The sequence below is a fragment of the Xylocopa sonorina genome, chromosome 5, assembly GCF_050948175.1.
Source record: "Xylocopa sonorina isolate GNS202 chromosome 5, iyXylSono1_principal, whole genome shotgun sequence".
Classification (NCBI taxonomy): domain Eukaryota; kingdom Metazoa; phylum Arthropoda; class Insecta; order Hymenoptera; family Apidae; genus Xylocopa; species Xylocopa sonorina.
The window spans coordinates 13,201,341-13,218,013 of NC_135197.1; the positions used below are offsets into that span (position 1 = coordinate 13,201,341).

Sequence of the window (16,673 nt, forward strand, 5' to 3'; positions counted from 1 at the left end):
AAACCTCAGTTTTTTGCAGAGAGCGGTGAGGCGAGGGGGGGACCAGGCGAGCCGAGGCGCAGGCGCAACCGGTTACGCGGCCGCGGAAATAACTTTGCAAAATTAACAAACCGAGGTACCAGAGTGTACTCGCGTTCCGTTCCCGTTTCCCCTATGGCTCGACGTATTTTACGGCCCGCTGGAATGAACTCTGCCTTGCCGAAACGGGCTGGCCATTCGTCGCCTGGCCACGCGTCGCTCCGCTACGGAATATTGAAACTGTCCCCGGTGCACGATTCACGGGTTCCGCGAGTTCCTCCCGTGGATCTTCGATAAGGTCGGTTAAGGGGGTGCCCGCCGCGGGGACAGAATTTATGGCCGTGATTCACGGCTCGAGACAAAGGCCTTGGTCAAAGTTACACCGTAACTTCCCGGGAATTATGCATCCCCGCTGAACTGGCCGACTTATTTTCAAACGGCTGCCAGAGATAAAGCGGAAATTCGTCGAGTTCCAGCTTAGTTATCCCGCGCGAACGGCTTACGAATTAATATCAGCGGGCAGGGACGCGGGGGAGGAGGAGTATCGAGAATACTTCGCGGGAATATTTCACCCGGAATATTTGGCCCGGATCGACGCCAGGGAACGATGGAATAAAATCTAATATTCATCGTCGTAACTTTATCCGGTGGAATCTCCGTCGGTTCGAGGGGTGCCGAGCTGTACGGATCGTTCGTGGGAGCGGAGGGAATCGTCGATCGGGGTTGGTTATGGTAAAACCGAATGAAAGAGCATCGCAACAGGTCGAACGTACCGTGAATTCCGTAGCTGCCACCCTTGCCGCGCATTTCGATTGCTAATCCTGTTTGCGCGTCGCGCGCGTCAAAGAGACCGCGGCTCGAGGAGACCCTGCCTGTTCGCTGAGAGGTCGACGATTACGGTTCACCGTGAAAGATCGCGCACGCTTCGTTTGCGTTCGCGCAACGCGACGTAAATAATTCGGAGAAATGTCCCGCGGGGAATGGCCAGAACCGCCAAGTTTGATAGCAAGAGGTGATGCAAGGATCCTTTCCTGCGACCAAAGCGCGAGAAGCTAAACGAGCAGGTGTTTTCGACTTGTGCGGTCGAGAATTTACGAGGCTACTTTTCGGACAGGTAAATCAATACGTTGTCGCGAGCATCGCGCAATAAAATCCTTTATCCCGATATTAGTGGCGGGCCGATATTTCTCTCTCTCTCTCTGAGACTTCGAATCTTCACCCTTTGAGGTTCTCCACCTCCCTCTCTCTCTCTCTGTCTCACTCGAATTTCAACCGGTTGACGCGCTTTCGGTGCTCGCCCGCATTACGGTTTTCCGTCTCGCTGGTTCATACTGATTGGCTTCTGAATCGTCCAATTATTAATCTCTCATCTGGTTTTCCGTGGAAAGCTAAACCGGTCAGGTGGCGTGTGATAGGTCGTTGCCGGAATCATTGGACCGTGCGTATTAATCAAGCACGAGCCAGGCTTGTTATTAGTAACGCTTCCTACGATTCCACCCGCACCCTCTCTGTCCCGTTCTATCTCGTCTAATCGAAACCGATTAAACAGCCTTCGATATCCCTCGAATCGTTTAACCGCGAACGCCTACCGAGCTCGCGTTTTATTTCTGCGGCGGTCGTTTCGCAAAGTCACGGGAAGAGGAGGAGAGGCTCTCGCTCGATATAATCGCGCGGTGGATCGATCGGGACGAGCGGTGCCAAATCGTTCTATTAATTTCAGAGGCACCGTCGAAAGAGTTTCGCGGTTAATCTCATCGACAGCCATCGACGGTATCGATCCCAACACTCTGTACGAGGCGGCTCGACAAAAAGCACGGACCTTGTCTAGGAATGAACCGCGTAATGCTGGCAATGCGAGCAATTTCACGGCAGACGACTCCCGGCCCGATTCGATGTCCGATCGTGCCCACGGATTACGAAGCAATTACACCCGCTTCTCTCGTCGTGCCCGATCGGCTAAACAGCTGACCTTTCCGACGTTCTCCGTCGTTCCTAAATTTATTTTCCCACCAACGATCCCTGCGTATCTCAGAGAGCAGCGAATGCATTTACTCCACGATTCTCTTTATCTCTCCCTCGAATGCTTGCATTATATATCGCCAGGGACGCGTCTCGTCGCTTATCTTTGGTAACGAACCGACGGCTTTCGGAAAATCTTGCGTGGGCGAGCCAGGCGTCCGACGTAATTAATTATTGGCATTTGTCGCGGTAACGAGGCCATTATTCCGCCAGCTTCTTACAAATATCCGGGAATATTTCACGAGCATCGCGGAGAGCGTCTTCTCTACGCGCGAGTGTACACTTTGAGGGACGGCTAATCTCGCGAAAAGGATCAATTTTTAAGGAAGCCACCAGGCTATTTCGCGATGCCTCCTGGATTTATTCTCAGGTCCGGACGCGTCCCGTGAAATATAGCACGAACACCGCGCGCCTGAAACTTGTCGACGAAGTTTCTCAGCGAGACTTTTCTCTCGAATCGAACAGTATCAGGCAGATGTTCGCGTCTTTTCTTTTCGCCCTCGTTCAGTTTCTCGAGTAAAGACGAGGAGCCCGAGGAAGCACGATTCTGCGAGCAGGAGCAGAAAAAAGGAAAGAATTCCGCTGACACGTGTTCCACGGCCGGGAAAAATTAACGACCTGTTGTTTCGCTCGTTTCAATGCGCAATACAGTCTGAGAGCGCTGTATTCTTATCGAGGGGAGACGAATGGGTATCCGAAGTGCTCTCTAAACGACCGTTCGTTCGCGAGATTAACTCGCGCCGTCGCGGGACGAGCTTGGCTGCCACCGCCGGTCACCGTCCAATGAAATTGCAGAGCAAACCCTTCGCAGCTACGCCGGATTTCCCGATAAACAGAGGGTAGGCCCGCGAGAGCCCGTTTACATCGATCCCCGCCGATACACGGGACGATAATTTAAAAGGACAACGTTTTCGCAGCACTTCCGCTCCGGCCTGTCGATCGGATCGAAAAAAACAGAAGAAAAGTTACATCGCGCGGAGGATAACAAATGCGCCTGCCTGGTGGAACGGGGCGAACGTTCCGACGACGTACGAGCCTCGAGTTTCCGAGAGGAGAACAGCTTTTAAATTAAAACGCGCGCACGGGAAAGTAGCGACGTTTGTTTTCTTTTTTTTTTTTTTATGCTTCTCCATCTCTCTCGGTCCCGTGCTCTTCTTACGATCGCGTTCGATTCGCGAGGAACGAAGAGAGTTTCAGAATTCCCGTTCGTACGTACGACGCATTCGCGGTTTGTTTAATTCCTCCCTTAATTAGAACGGGGACGGATCGCGCGCGACGCTGGTCGGGGTTGAATCGCGACGGATGTATTTTTCTTCACCGTGCATACCGGTTAGCTGAAGGAACGTTTAAAAAACGCACGTTACAAGCGCGGTTCTCCGTTTAATTTATATTCCTCGTACCGACGCAGCCTTGACGGAATCTCGTGAATAACGAACATTAGGATACGCTTCTTCCTGGGTCGAACGAGAGGCGAAAGAATAACGAGCAGCGCGGAAACGAGAGGCAGAGACGGAGCAGAGGCGATGGAAGAAAAAAACGCGCGGCTAGTCTCGATATATCGTCGACCCTGCGACAGTTTTTAATCGTACAAGTACGTTATTGGTAGCTGGGTGTGCATCGCGTCCAACCCCAGCCTCCGTGTCCGCGTTCGCGCTGAACTCTCGCCTCTGTTCGTGTGTTTGCGCTCTGCATCCCCGAGACCTCTCATATATCCGCGCAGTCGTCCGTACATCGTTCTTCGTCGGCGTTTTTGCGAATTAAATGCAACGCGATACACATCGAATCCGTTATGAGCCGTTCGACGACCACGCTCTCCTCCTTGACCAACATTTCCGACATCAATTTCTCGAGCCAACGAAAACTGTTCATCTTCCCCGCACGTACCCGCAGTTTGCACCACCGGCGATATCGATGAAGCGCGCGCGCGCGCGCGCGTGAGAAAAAAAGGGTGAAACAACGATAAAAGATCGCGAACAGCTTGTAGGTGTAGCGATTTGAAATTCACCGCAGCGTCACCGGCAATAAACAAGCCGGTCGCGCTGCGTCGCGCTTTATCGTGATTAAATGTCAACACGATCCGTGGGTTGGGCGATATCGAGTTATCTAAAATTTTTCCAATTACGAGACTGCCCGGGCCACGTACGATGCCACTTGGCCCAGCCTCGCCCCCGGGTCTCCGCGCTCTTTTTTCATCGGCGCAACATTTTTGTCGCGCCACCGTGTCCGACAATCGGTTACACACCTCTATATACGTACATGGTTAACCCGTAGCGGTGGACCGCACGAAAATTGTTTCATCGCAACGCAGCGGCTTGTTACACGCACCTTTGCCCGCCCCCATCCTCGACCATCCGCCATCGAGTTCACCACCGAACGCTCGAGTTCAACGGAACGAATGGTAATCGACGAGGCATCAGCCAGGCATTAACCAATTCACGGAGAAGCTAAACGCGCGCTTTTAAATCCTCGCCAGGGTCGAGGATTGAATTGGTAATTAAATTATCGCGCGGATTAATATCCGGTAACCACTTCCTTTCTCCTTCTATCGCGCTCTCTTCGCTCCCTTCGATCCGGTATCGAGGAATAAAATCTGCGTCCGACGCATGGCGCTTTGATTTTATGGCAAACAGGCTCGAGCGGAACGCGAAGTTGGTCCACCGAAAAATTACGGTTCAAACGCGATTTACTGCTCGAGAGTTGAACGGACAACATCGAGGATGCGACTCGGAGGGTCGGGCTTTTCGCTGCATTTTTTTGCCACTTAGCCCACGGATCCGTGAAAGATCGCGGGATATTATGCGAAACGTTCGAATGTTTGCTGTCTAAAGATACGGACGTTGGTTGGCTACTGTAAATTTTATGGGGGAATTAAATAGCCGTCCTCCTTTTATTTCGCGTCCGCTTAATTGCGCCGGTGGGAACGGATATTTCATGTGTTATAATCAAATAATATTCGGTGGCATCGCAAGTTTCACTCGAATTACGTTGATACAGCCCCGAGCAGGCACTGGTTCTCCATTTTTCACGCACCAACTGCGGCGGCGGCGGCGACGAGAGTGGCCCTTTCCCGCTCGAGACTCCTCCTCCATCCCCGGTATCCAACGGCGTATTTATTTTTCACCAAGTAGAATACGGTTTTTCCGCGATTGGATGACGCTTTGGCAAACGGATTTTATTTGTTCGGCTCTCCGGGAAAAATGTTTGCAACTACCACCTACTGCTGGAAAATATCGCCAACGTATATTCATCCCTTTGCGAGTTTCCGGTGCCCGAGTGTCCACGATGGCGGGGGCTGGATCAATTTTTCCCCATTTTTTTTCCCGCCGCGCGTCCTAACTTCTGTCGCCGCTTTTTCCCCCCTCGTGTACCCCTTGATTTCATCGCGAAACGTTTAATACGTTCCAATCGACCGCTCTCCGTTCTGGAGGAGCGAAACATTTCCGTGCGCGTCGACAAAATCGTTTTCGCGCAGCATGTAAAACGCGACCGCTTGTCGCTCTTTATATCGTTTGCAATTTTCGTCTCGCCCGTCCTGTCGTCGCGCAAATAAAACCGTGCGAGCAAACCGCGCGTCGATTACGAGTCGTTCGAGGGATCGCTGGGAAAACATTCGCCGAACGAGGAGCGTTTCAAACGTTCCTTCCGGCGTTGAACGGCTATGGTAATGGCGCGAGCGCAAAGGACCCGTCCGCGTCTCTCGCGAAAAAGTAACTTCCGTTTCAATTCGGATTACGCGAACGCGCAAAATCGCTGGGACGACGCGGCGCTGCGGTAATATACGAGCGACGCGGATCGTGTATTAAATTACACGAGCCGAGGGTGGTCGGTCGGACAGGGTGGGTGGTCTGCGTTCCAAAAATTTCGTAGAAAACGTTTCAGCACTTTCGAGGAGCGTTCACGAAAATCTAATTAACGGGAGTCCGTTTTGAGCTCGGTTTTCACCGCGGGGTGGAAAAAAAATTTTTTTTTTCGCGCAAAAAATCGGGATAGAACCGGAGGAAATAAACAGAGAGGGGATCGAGTCGGAAAAAAAGAGAGAAGGGGAAACGCGGAACGATTCTCAACGATTTCTGTGTCCCGTCCGGCGGCGATGAAATCCACAGTTTCGATCGATTTAATCTTTCCCGTTTCCGACGTGAAACGTCATCGAGAGGGGTCAGCCGAATTTTTCCTCCGAAATGTTCGCTCGACTATTTCATCCGCGCCCGTCTTTTTCACAGCTTCGAGGCATTTCGTATGCGTCGACTTTAAAATACTTTTCACATCGACTCGAGCGATTAAGCCAATTAAAAAGTAACGATCTGCACGCAACGTGGTCCCAGATCTCACCAGAAATCTCCATCGGTCCTGGTTCAACCTTCGAACGATTGTAGACTTTGAAAATCACGCGACAGCCTCTAATCTCACAACGTGATCCGGTCCGTCGTCGAACTTCATCGCGAACTTCCGATCGCGTATTCCCATCGCGCGTGCAGAACGCGGCGTTTAATCGAAAAAGTGGCGGGCACGCGCGCACAGATTCGAAGTTTAATCATGAATCTTGAGTGAGCCACACGCCAGCCCGTGCGTCGATCTCGCGGGAGTTATTTCTACGTTTTCCGCGGATGCGCTTTTGCCTTCGCGCGGAGAAGAAAACGGCCATTCGAGCGAACGAAGACGCGAAGTCGTTGGCAATCTTTTTCTCACCGCTCGCTCGCGTAACGCACCGAGGGAAATTCTGGATTAATGTGTGTGACCCGGTTCTGGAAGTTCTCACCACCCTTTCCAACATCGCGATAACACCTGCTCCGAGCGTATCCGGAAAGGCGCACGTGCCGTTCCTTAAGTAATTGCGTGCGACCTCCAGGTGTTCCCGCGATGTGATTTTCGCAGCCAGCCCCAACGTTCGACCGTTTAGTGCCTCCATAACGCGAGGTCGCGTGTACAGGATGGTTGGGACCGTTGAACGTTCTCAAAGGAACGAGAGAAGACGGAAGAAAACGCGAGGGGACGATTGTTACGTCGCAATGCTGACTTTTCCCTGGTGGTCCCGCGCGTTCCTTCCGCGGCTAACGAGGCGACGGCACAGGCAGCTTCTGGTTCGCGCGAGCGCGTTTTTAATTGCGTTCCCTCGCGGGAGCGCGCGCGGAACGGACGGGGGAGAAAGCCGCCGGTGCGGCTCCGCCTGGGACGAAATCCGGAAACGGTGCGTTACAAAAGCGCGTTCGAACTCGAGGGGGAGGAGAAAATGAAACGCGTGCGAGGAGAGAAAAAAAATATCGCGCGCGCGGACGCGTCTGACGTCCGGATGTGCGGCCGTAACGACGTTTCCGCGTTTCGAAAGGCCGCCGTCACCCGTGGGGAGAGAGGAGGAGAAATGGTGCTCGCCGGGCAAAAACTCGCGTGGATCCGCTCGTTAACGAGGATCGTGCAACCTTTGTAAACCTCGACGCGGAAAGGAAAAAAGGGGCCGGGAAGAACCGGGAGGAAAAAGCCTCGCGATGAAAAACAAGTTTCTTTCCGCTGTTACACGGAAACCAGGCTCCAGTCCCTGGATCCTTCTTCTTAAACGGCTCGATCGTCGATGCCATTGTCCCGCCCCTACGACCCGTGTCGTCGCGTACCGTCTCGCGTATGGAATCATCCCTCTATCCCAGTAAGCGCGTAAAGAACGCTGTCTCTGGCACACCTGCTTGGGCGTCGTTCGATTAACTCTTCCGAGTAGCTGCTCGTAAAGAGAGTTTATTCCCAGAGAATATCCGCCAGTCGACGGAATAATACGGATACTTGTTGCGCGCAGGACTCGCGTCGCGCTCTTTTCTCCTCGCTTATGAATATATCGACCGCGTCGACGGACGATCTCGTTCGACCTGGCGATCGTTGCTACCCTTTCGCTTATCTACGTTCAACGTTCTTGGTACGAGTCTCGATTCTCCGGGACAATGGACGTCCTGCGAGGTGTTCCATCGCGATACAGCGGAATCGCGTAATGAAAACGGGCCAGCGCGAAGGGAGCAAGGGAATCCCTCGCGTGGCACGGGGTAAAAAAGGGAGACGGAGCGGCGAGGGTTTGTAGTACGCGATAATTCACTCTCGGTCGCAAGAGGCGGCAGCCTCTGGAAATGGAGTCACCACCCCCTGTGAGTCGCCGTTCCCGGTGGCCCCCGGCCAAGGGGTGGCCGGCTTAAACGGGTTTGTATCCTCGATGAGGGCGAAATTGGGTTAGCGCGAAAACAGCCTATACACCGTGCACTCTCCTCCCTCTCGATCCTCCTGCAACCTACACCAAGCGGACTACTCCATTCAACGCCCTCGCGTTCTCCTCCAGCCATTTTCTAATACAGTTTCCCTGCGACGCGAGATCGTCCCGTCGTGTTTACGCGCTCCAGAGGCGGTGGTGGGAACCGGTGTTACCCTAGCAAAGCGCGAGGTCGCGGCGGATAGATTCGTGATAATTTTTCTTCCTTCGAAAACGTTTCAGCCCCTGGTAACCGTGGGGCCTGTGTCGCGTTGACAACCGAGCGATGACGAATTTTAAAACAGGCTGGACAGCAGCAGCGAGGTCGACGCCGTCGACCGACAGAGAGAAACTGCCCGCCGCGGCGAGAATATTCCGCGTTTTGTGTTTTGATAAACGACCTCTAGAGAATTAAACCCCGCTGGTTCGCCCCTGCCTCGCCCCGTTTTCCCGCCGCCCAGCAGCCGGTTTTCATCGTTTTTGACCGGTGCCCGTTTCGCCCTCTTTTCCTCCGCGTTGTAACCCGGCCGTGGGCCGCGTCCAGAGCGTAACACAGATTAATCTGTTTGTTGATCCTATTCCACGGAGCTCTTTTCACTCCCGCCCGTTTTTTTCCCTTCCGCCTTTCATACCTCCTGCCCCCTTTCCCGCCTGGCGCGTCCACAGCGTCCAGCTGCGCCCTCCAGATTTCCCGTCCCACCGCCAGTCCGTCGACGTTTCATCGCGCCGCTGTGTTTTTCCGTCCTCCTTCGCTTTTTACCCTCGCCCAGCGTTTGTCGAGATGCTACAGACTGCCTCGAGAACAGTGGACCGAGTTTCGCTACTTTCGATCGTCCTTTCGTCCCCTCAGCCATTGGAGTATCAATGGTGTCGAGTGGAACGAACAGTCGAAGCGATGATCCGTCGCGGCGGCGAACGCGTCGAGTTCACTACTTGAAGACGAGGTGGAAGCTTTTGTTGGTCGTTTCAGAAACAGCCTGTACCGATCGCTCGGCGACAGGATCGCGGCCCTTTTGCCTGTCGCCGTTCTTTTGTTCGCGAGAACGAAGGCGCTGGTAGGGCGGGTGCAAAGCGGGTGAGAAGGGGAACATCGAGCGGGGGAAAAATTCGGGTCTATCGGCAGAGACGCTTTAAATGGAGCGCTCTAATGAAACGGGCGAGAGTAGGGGCCGACGAAGGGTGAGACCACGGAAGAGTCGGAAGGTACGCTTTGTTTTCTATTTCTCCCCGCCGAATGCCGATGACCCGCGGCGGAAGAACAAAGAAAAGGAGGCGGCGCGGGTCTCTCGACGAGAAAAATTGATCGTTTTCCCGCGAGCAGACCCGCGGGGGACGAGGACCGGCGCAATTAAGATCAAAAGTTCGTCTATCGCCGCTACTTAATGAGCAGGCAAGAGGGGCGCGAGGAAGTCGAGGCCGCTTCTCATCGGCTGTTTCTTAGAGGCTGCATAAAATTAGCGTTGCTCCTTTCTCGGCGCACGATGGAACGTCCCCAGTGGGAAAAAGTCCTTTCCATGCAAAGCGTCCTTCCAGTGGGCACGAGTATCGTCTGCGTTCGCGGGGGTGACTCGCTCACGGGACACGATTTCGCACAGTTAGTCGATGGAGGTTTTAAAAAACGACACTGGGTAGCGTCGCGTATCATTCGTACGCGGCGAACTAGCTGTCGCGCGCGTTATTAAATGGGCCAATCCTTCCGCAAACAGGACCGAACAATAGAGAGATCGCGTAGTTATCCGAAAATCACCAGGCACCGCTCTACGTGCTCGATTCGCGGTGATAGCGGCACGTATTCGATCCGAGTACACCGGCGTCGCTCGTCTCAAGATCCCGTGTACATCAGCCGGCTGCGACCAGCCGTGGCGTATTGTCTTAAGGGTGCAAGAGTTCGTCGGAGCGCGAACCAATTTTGACGGTATCCCACGCTAAAACGCGCATCCACCTCCCGGCTACCCTGTCGCGCGAAGGAAATAGGGATATTCGATCTTTGTCCGAGTCGCAAAGGATTTGCCCAGCGGCGAACCGGGGTCCAGATACCCGAAAAGGGAAGGGTCTGGTACGTGACGAACCTCGAGGATGTCGGACCGTGATTCGAGGTGGCGCGCGCGCGCGCGCGTCCCACGATCCCCGTGTACGCGTCTCTTAAATCAACCCTGATATACGGAGGTCAGCGTCCGGGAATTGGACGGATCCGCGGTACTTTCAGAGGCCTCCGCCACGCCGTCCGTGACGTGGTTTTATTTCGAGGTCGTAAACGCCACGAGCGCATCGAGGGTGTTCCTCTCGCGGCCACCCTCGAGATCGTTACCCCCGTACCCTTCCTTCTTTTAATATCTCGACGCTTTCGAAAGTAGAAGGAAAGTTGTCGCTGGGCGCGAGGGAAAAAGGAGCAGCCAATGATGCCCGGCTGTAACCGAGTTTCACGGGCGACGAGTAATTTTCCGGAGTTATAGGATAAACTCGTCGCCGGATCCGGCGACTCGAAATTGCTCGAACCCTTATACAGGCTCGCGCAAGAGTCGCCCTCGGACTCGACGAGTTTTTCCATTCCTCGGACGCAGGTTCTGAACTCAACTGCCGTAAACCACCGCTCGATCGCGTTGTGCGAGTCGCGGTGCGTCGATAAATTTCAAGTTGCCCGTCGATACGAGACATTAATCTCGCGTAACCGATCCATTACGTAACGCTCCTCGGAAGGGCGCGGCAATTTTTCAGAATAACCACGGCTACTATTTCTTCGAGTTACCAATACGAATCGGTTCGCCATTTCGTCTGCCGGGTTGGGTGTCGCGGGGGCGAAATTTATCGCGGCTACGCGTTTAACTGCACGCAAATGTAGGTGCGTGCGATGGTTGCGTGTCCCTCGGCCCCGGGGGCAGCGGTGGTCGTCGGGTTTAATGGCGACGCGTAGCGGCCGCAGAGCCCGCAAGATCGCGCGGGCACGCGTAAATGAACTGCTCCCGCCTCGATCCCCGAGGTAATTAATATTAAGTATCAAAGCAGTTGTCGGGAGACTGCGGCGGGGCTCCAACGCGGTGCTACGAACGGTTGATACCCGCGCGCGATCGTTTCGCGAGCGGCGCCGCGCAGATGGGGACGCGCGGCGCATTGATTTTAAATTTGTTCGCCACTCGAATATCGTCCCGGGGGAATTGAGAGTGTTTAAACGAACGTACGTTCCGGTAATTCTCCATTGTTAGTTCGACGGTCGGCGGCGATACGCACGCGCGCGTGCACGTCCGGTCGCCTCGTTACTTTTAACCATTTTTTTTTTCCCACGCTCGCTCCATTCTACCGCAACTACTTGTTTTTCGTCGATTTCAATATTCATACGCGACAACGATCCCATCTCGATGTCATCGCGGCGAATCACGGTTAACGAACAAAAACGACGAATCGCGCGCGATCAACTCCTCGCGGCGCGTGTCGTTTCGACGACCACCCCGCTCGCGAGCGTTTCGTGTCGATCCGCGGGGCTGGTGCGAGCCAGCGAAAGCGCGGATGCATCGCGTCTGGTCACCGTAACCGCAGCTACGATCCATCTATAATCCCCGACGACGTACAAATAAGGTCGCGGTGGACTTTGAAGAGATACGATTGGTTTGCTGCGGTGGCCAGGACGTTACCGGCCGATCGAACGGCTGGGTCGTTCGGTCAGTACGGGCAATCTGTAGATTATTCGTGTACACAGCTCGAGCGGTACACACGCGGGCAGGCTTAACGATCTGGTCACGCGCGCGGATATTAATTCCGTTAAATCGCACGGATAAGCCGCCGGGCGACGAACACCGGCCGGAGAAAAACGTGGGAAATGAAAAACGAGGCCGATGTGTTTCGCGGTCGTCCGACCGATATTTTAACCGCCAACGAGAACACGGAATTTATCCTAGCGTCGTTCCCAGCCAGCCGGCTCGTTACCGAGAAATATCGATGCCGCACCCGGCCCCGCTCAATTTCTTGCCCCCCCTCCAGCTGGCCGCGACCGTCGTTGCGTTACATTTTGCACAACAATGGGTCCAATTCGTCGGTGATTAGTTTCGGGTATCGCGCGACGCTCCTCCGCCGTCGATAAATTTTCAAGTTTTCCGAAACGCGCATATGCTACGCGACGTCGTATTTCAAGGATCGCCGATGGCAATTAGAGCGACGCGCTATTCCGCCTTCGAATGATTTACGAGGGGCGCGCACTCGAGCTGCCCGCGCTACGGGGCGAACCGCGTGTCAGTTTTTGATTCGGAAAAAAACGTGGCCATCGAACGCGGGAAGATCGATAGCGCTGGACGAAAATCGCGGAACGAACCCTCGAAACGGGACGAACGATCGCGCGATCGGAAACCTCGTCCGTGGTGGGTCCGCGAAGTTTTCCGACAGACGCGAACTGCGAAACAACGGGACGAAAGATTCAGCGGGAGCGACTTTTCAACCCCTCGTAGAACGATCCTTCTTTTTTCTTTTTGTTTTGGGTAGGCCATCCACGTCGATACCGACGGGTACTTGGGGCACGGGGGAAGGAAGAAGAAAGATCATCAGCATCGACGGATGCTTTTAGAAAACCATTAAACCGACAGTCCTCGATCGTTCACCCCCCGCCACCACTCTTTATTCCCCTTGATTTCAGTTCAGAGACGGGAAAAATCTCGAGCACGGTCCGCCGGTCGTTGAATATTTATTCAAGCCGCGTTTCCAGCCTGTACGGCTGGAAATAGATGGAAGTGCATACGACCGCTGCCTACGTGCGCGCCGACCCCGGCACACGGAATGCAAAATAAAAACGTACAACGTTAACGCACCGCCACCGTGCCATCGGCTTTTACCCTCTCTCAACCCCCGCGTCGACTCTATCCATCGCGTCGCGGCGCCCACCGCGACGGACCTGCTGTCTCCTGCGAATTCTCGTGAGCTCGGTTAAGCTCGCGCCTTCTCCTCCTCCGTTTAGCCGCGATCGAAGGGTTGGCGAGCAACGCGACGCGCCCTGACCGGTTCGTCCTGTACACCGTGAAATCTACGCGGCGGAAGGGACGCGAACGTATGCGAGGCACGTGTGCCGGCCCTGCGCATAGGTGCTCTTCGACATAGCTGGAATTTCCCGCAGTGGAACGCTCCGGTTCTATCGGACAAAGGGACTCCTAATAAATTCCATTCGACTCGGTATCGAACCGCGGCACGGCGAGCATTTTTTCTCCACCCATTCCGCTCGCGCCGCTGAACCCCTTCTCGTGTACTTCATCGACGGTTCGGCTGCGCTCCCCTGTTCCAGAGGCCACGGTTTTCCTTCGCTGCGCGACGTCCACCGGAATCTCGCGGACCGTTAAATCGAGCCTGGGCGAGATTTACGATCCACTCGATCCTCTCTTTGCCCCCGTGCCTTATTTACGATCCTTGACGAGCGCGGAAAAAGAAGAGACACGCGTGGGGGTGTTTTGTTCGAGAGCAGGCCGGCTTTAAATACGTTGGTACGCGGGACGCGTCCGCGGCACTGTGTGTCCCAGTGGCGGAGGGTTGCCGGTCAGGAATACGGAGGAACGAACGAGGAGGCAACGGTAGAAAGGGAAAGAGGCGCGGTGGTCGGTGGAGGCGACTACACCGCCGGCTTTTGCCCCCCTTTTCTACTTTATTTGCTTTGCAGCCCGCGGAAGGGAGGCGCAGGCGAGGGCGAGGAACGACATTTTTCACAGAGCCGTGTGCTTTCAACTGTTATTTCAACGAAAATTCGCCAACGGCTCGCCATTGTCCCCGTGCCTGCGCACGGCTACACAAGCCGGCCCAGATATTGCCGCGATTTTTCCCTTTTTTTTCTCTCTCTCTTCCTTCTCCCCTCTCTCTCCACCCCGACGACACCCAGGAACGTATGCCGGGGCGTACACGCGCGCGTTAGGATTTTACGCGTTAGTTTCCCGGTGTCGCGAGCTTTTTACCAAATGCAAATGACGCCCACTGCCCGGGGGCAAGTTTGAAAGGGTTCGATGCGCCTGTCTGCGCGCACGTCGCACCGGATGGGATGCGTCCTATCCGGTTCCCGGTTCGTAATACCAGCGTCGACCAAGGCGTCGCGATGGAAAAACGAGGCGTCCGTCTCTTCTCTCCTTTCACGATCCATTTGCCCGTGAAGAACGCGCTGCTATTTGTATATCGTTAGAGCCCTCCGGGAGAATTAAAGGCAAATAAAGTCTCCCGGATCGCCTCGCGTCCGCGCGATTCTCCAGCAGACGCTGCTCGCCCTTCGCGACGGCCACGTATCGAGACGCGACCGAGGCGAGGCGGACACCCTCTGCGCGAGCGCAGAAATTCGAAATCCCCAGGAAAACGAGCAAAGTCACGTAGCGGTGTTCGTCAGCCGATAATTAAATATATCGGTCGGAGAACAAGCTAAGGTTCGACGGAATCAATCGTCCTGGGAGAAATTCCTGCCGCGTCCGAGTGAAATTTCATTTCCTCGGGAAGATCCCCGACCGAGCGATAGAAAATCTTCGAGACGCGAGCGAAATGATCGATACAACGGTCGCTCGACTTCGTTTCGCGAGTCTTCGAAACTACCCTTCGCTTTCGCAGAACCAACATCGTTCCTCCCTTCGAACGACTCTACGCAACGCGCGTCTCTCAACTGCATTTACTTTTAATTACCCCCAGGTATATTTAGTTTCGCACCCTGTCCCACTTTCAGCGGCGTTGCAGCTAGCTCTTCGAGGGGGTTGAACGACGCTCTCGTTACAGAAGCTCGGTGGCAATCACGGTTCCTTCGATTGCACCCCGTGCGACGTTCGACAAAAATTCCAAGCGGCTTGTCTCGCTTCGACGGCAAACGTTCCGATCGATTCAATTATTCCATTACCTCGATTTGTTTCATTGTACGCTCCGAACAGTGGCTGACGATCGTCGAAAGCGAACGCGGACCGCTGGAAAAGCAACGCCAGGCGTACAACGAAAATAATGCAACGACAAGAAGGGTATTGTATCGCGACGGGGCGTGAACGAAGCCTCCGCAGCTGCTCTAAATTTCATCGTCACGGTTCCTTCGGGGAATTAGCCGAGGAAATTGATTAGTCCGGATAAAATACTCGGCTGGCTGGATCAACGGTTCCACGCGAGCCCCGTGGAATCGTTTTAAAACTCTGGTCTCGTTAAAGGGGTTGGACGGGTGACGGTGGGAAAGGAGGCGAGAAAAAAATAGGAAAACCGGTAGAAAAAAATCGATGATCCCGCGAGCAGAGACATATTTCATTCGGTGGCCGCGTCCGAGTAACGAAAACAAGGGCGCGGATGGCGAACGCCAACGGGGGTTGGCGGTGCCGACCGGATGTCTTCCGATACGCCGTTGCGGCGCGTACCTCGCGTCCAGAAAGAAACAAAGAGGGTTACTAATGACCCGGCAAACGAATCGGTGGCTGGAAAGCGCGGATGCATTCGTAACCGAGAGATATCCGCGTAGAACCCGTCGACGCCGGCTAATTTTTCATCGCGGCTTTGCCTCCGACTCTTCCCGTTGGACAGCCGGCGAAAACATCTCGGCTGCAGGGAATCACTTTTCCGCTTTTTCCACGGGGGCGTGCAAACGCGGTTGGTTGGAGGGTCTCGGATCGATCGCGTGTACCGTTTAATATTAATCCAGCCAAGAGAGAAAGAGAGTGATGTTTCTCTGGTAATGTAAGAACCGCGTTAAGATAAACGTTCCGCAACACCGTAGATAGACGGGAAAGTAATTTTTGCCTGGCGTCAAAGAACAGGGGGCGGAGGGTGTAACGATTCTCCGCGATCGATCGATCGCGGCTACGGTGGAGTAACGCGCAGCAATCTTCTTTCGTCGACGTTCACGGACCCGTCGTTGATCGACGAGTTTACTTGGCGGATGTTCCAATCGGCGCGAGACGTATATACGCTCCGCTCGAAACCCACGGCTCCCATAACACGAGCGTTATTCAAATAGCACTCCGTACGCAAGCAAACAGCCCGAGTTAATTCGTCGAAAACCGAGAAGACTTCTCTGCGGAGCGCTCGACGAGCGTTTCCACGAGCGGGTACCAGGATCGATCTCGATCCGCGTCACACGATGGCTCCGGTTCGCGATTACCGTTCGCGTGGTATCGATCGCAGCGACGATTAAAACCACTTTTCCAGGGGGCCGTTCCTCCTTGATTTTTCGATCGACACCTCTCGAGAGCGGGCTGGGCGCCGCGCCACCCTCGAATCGGTGGTGTGTGTGTTAGGTGCCCGCGCGTGTACCTGCGTTTCACGCGGGAAACAATGGTCCGCCCGGTTTTCAGAACCGTCAACCGGCACAAAGGCGTCGGACGGTTGCAATTATTTGATGACGGACGGCGTCGCGATAAATATTGTATCGGTGGATCGTGACGCGATCGACTAAACGAGCCGCTGGCGCGCTCGAATATAAATTAGAAGATAGCCTGGCGGAGCCACGCTGTAT

General features: G+C 54.5%; 1 protein-coding gene across 1 annotated transcript in view; it reads right to left on the reverse strand.

Annotated features, from left to right (window-relative positions):
• The window catches only part of LOC143423369 (kin of IRRE-like protein 3), a 97,403-nt gene that overhangs the window by 32,193 nt on the left and 48,537 nt on the right, over positions 1-16,673 (reverse strand). The gene's annotated exons all lie outside the window — the stretch shown is intronic.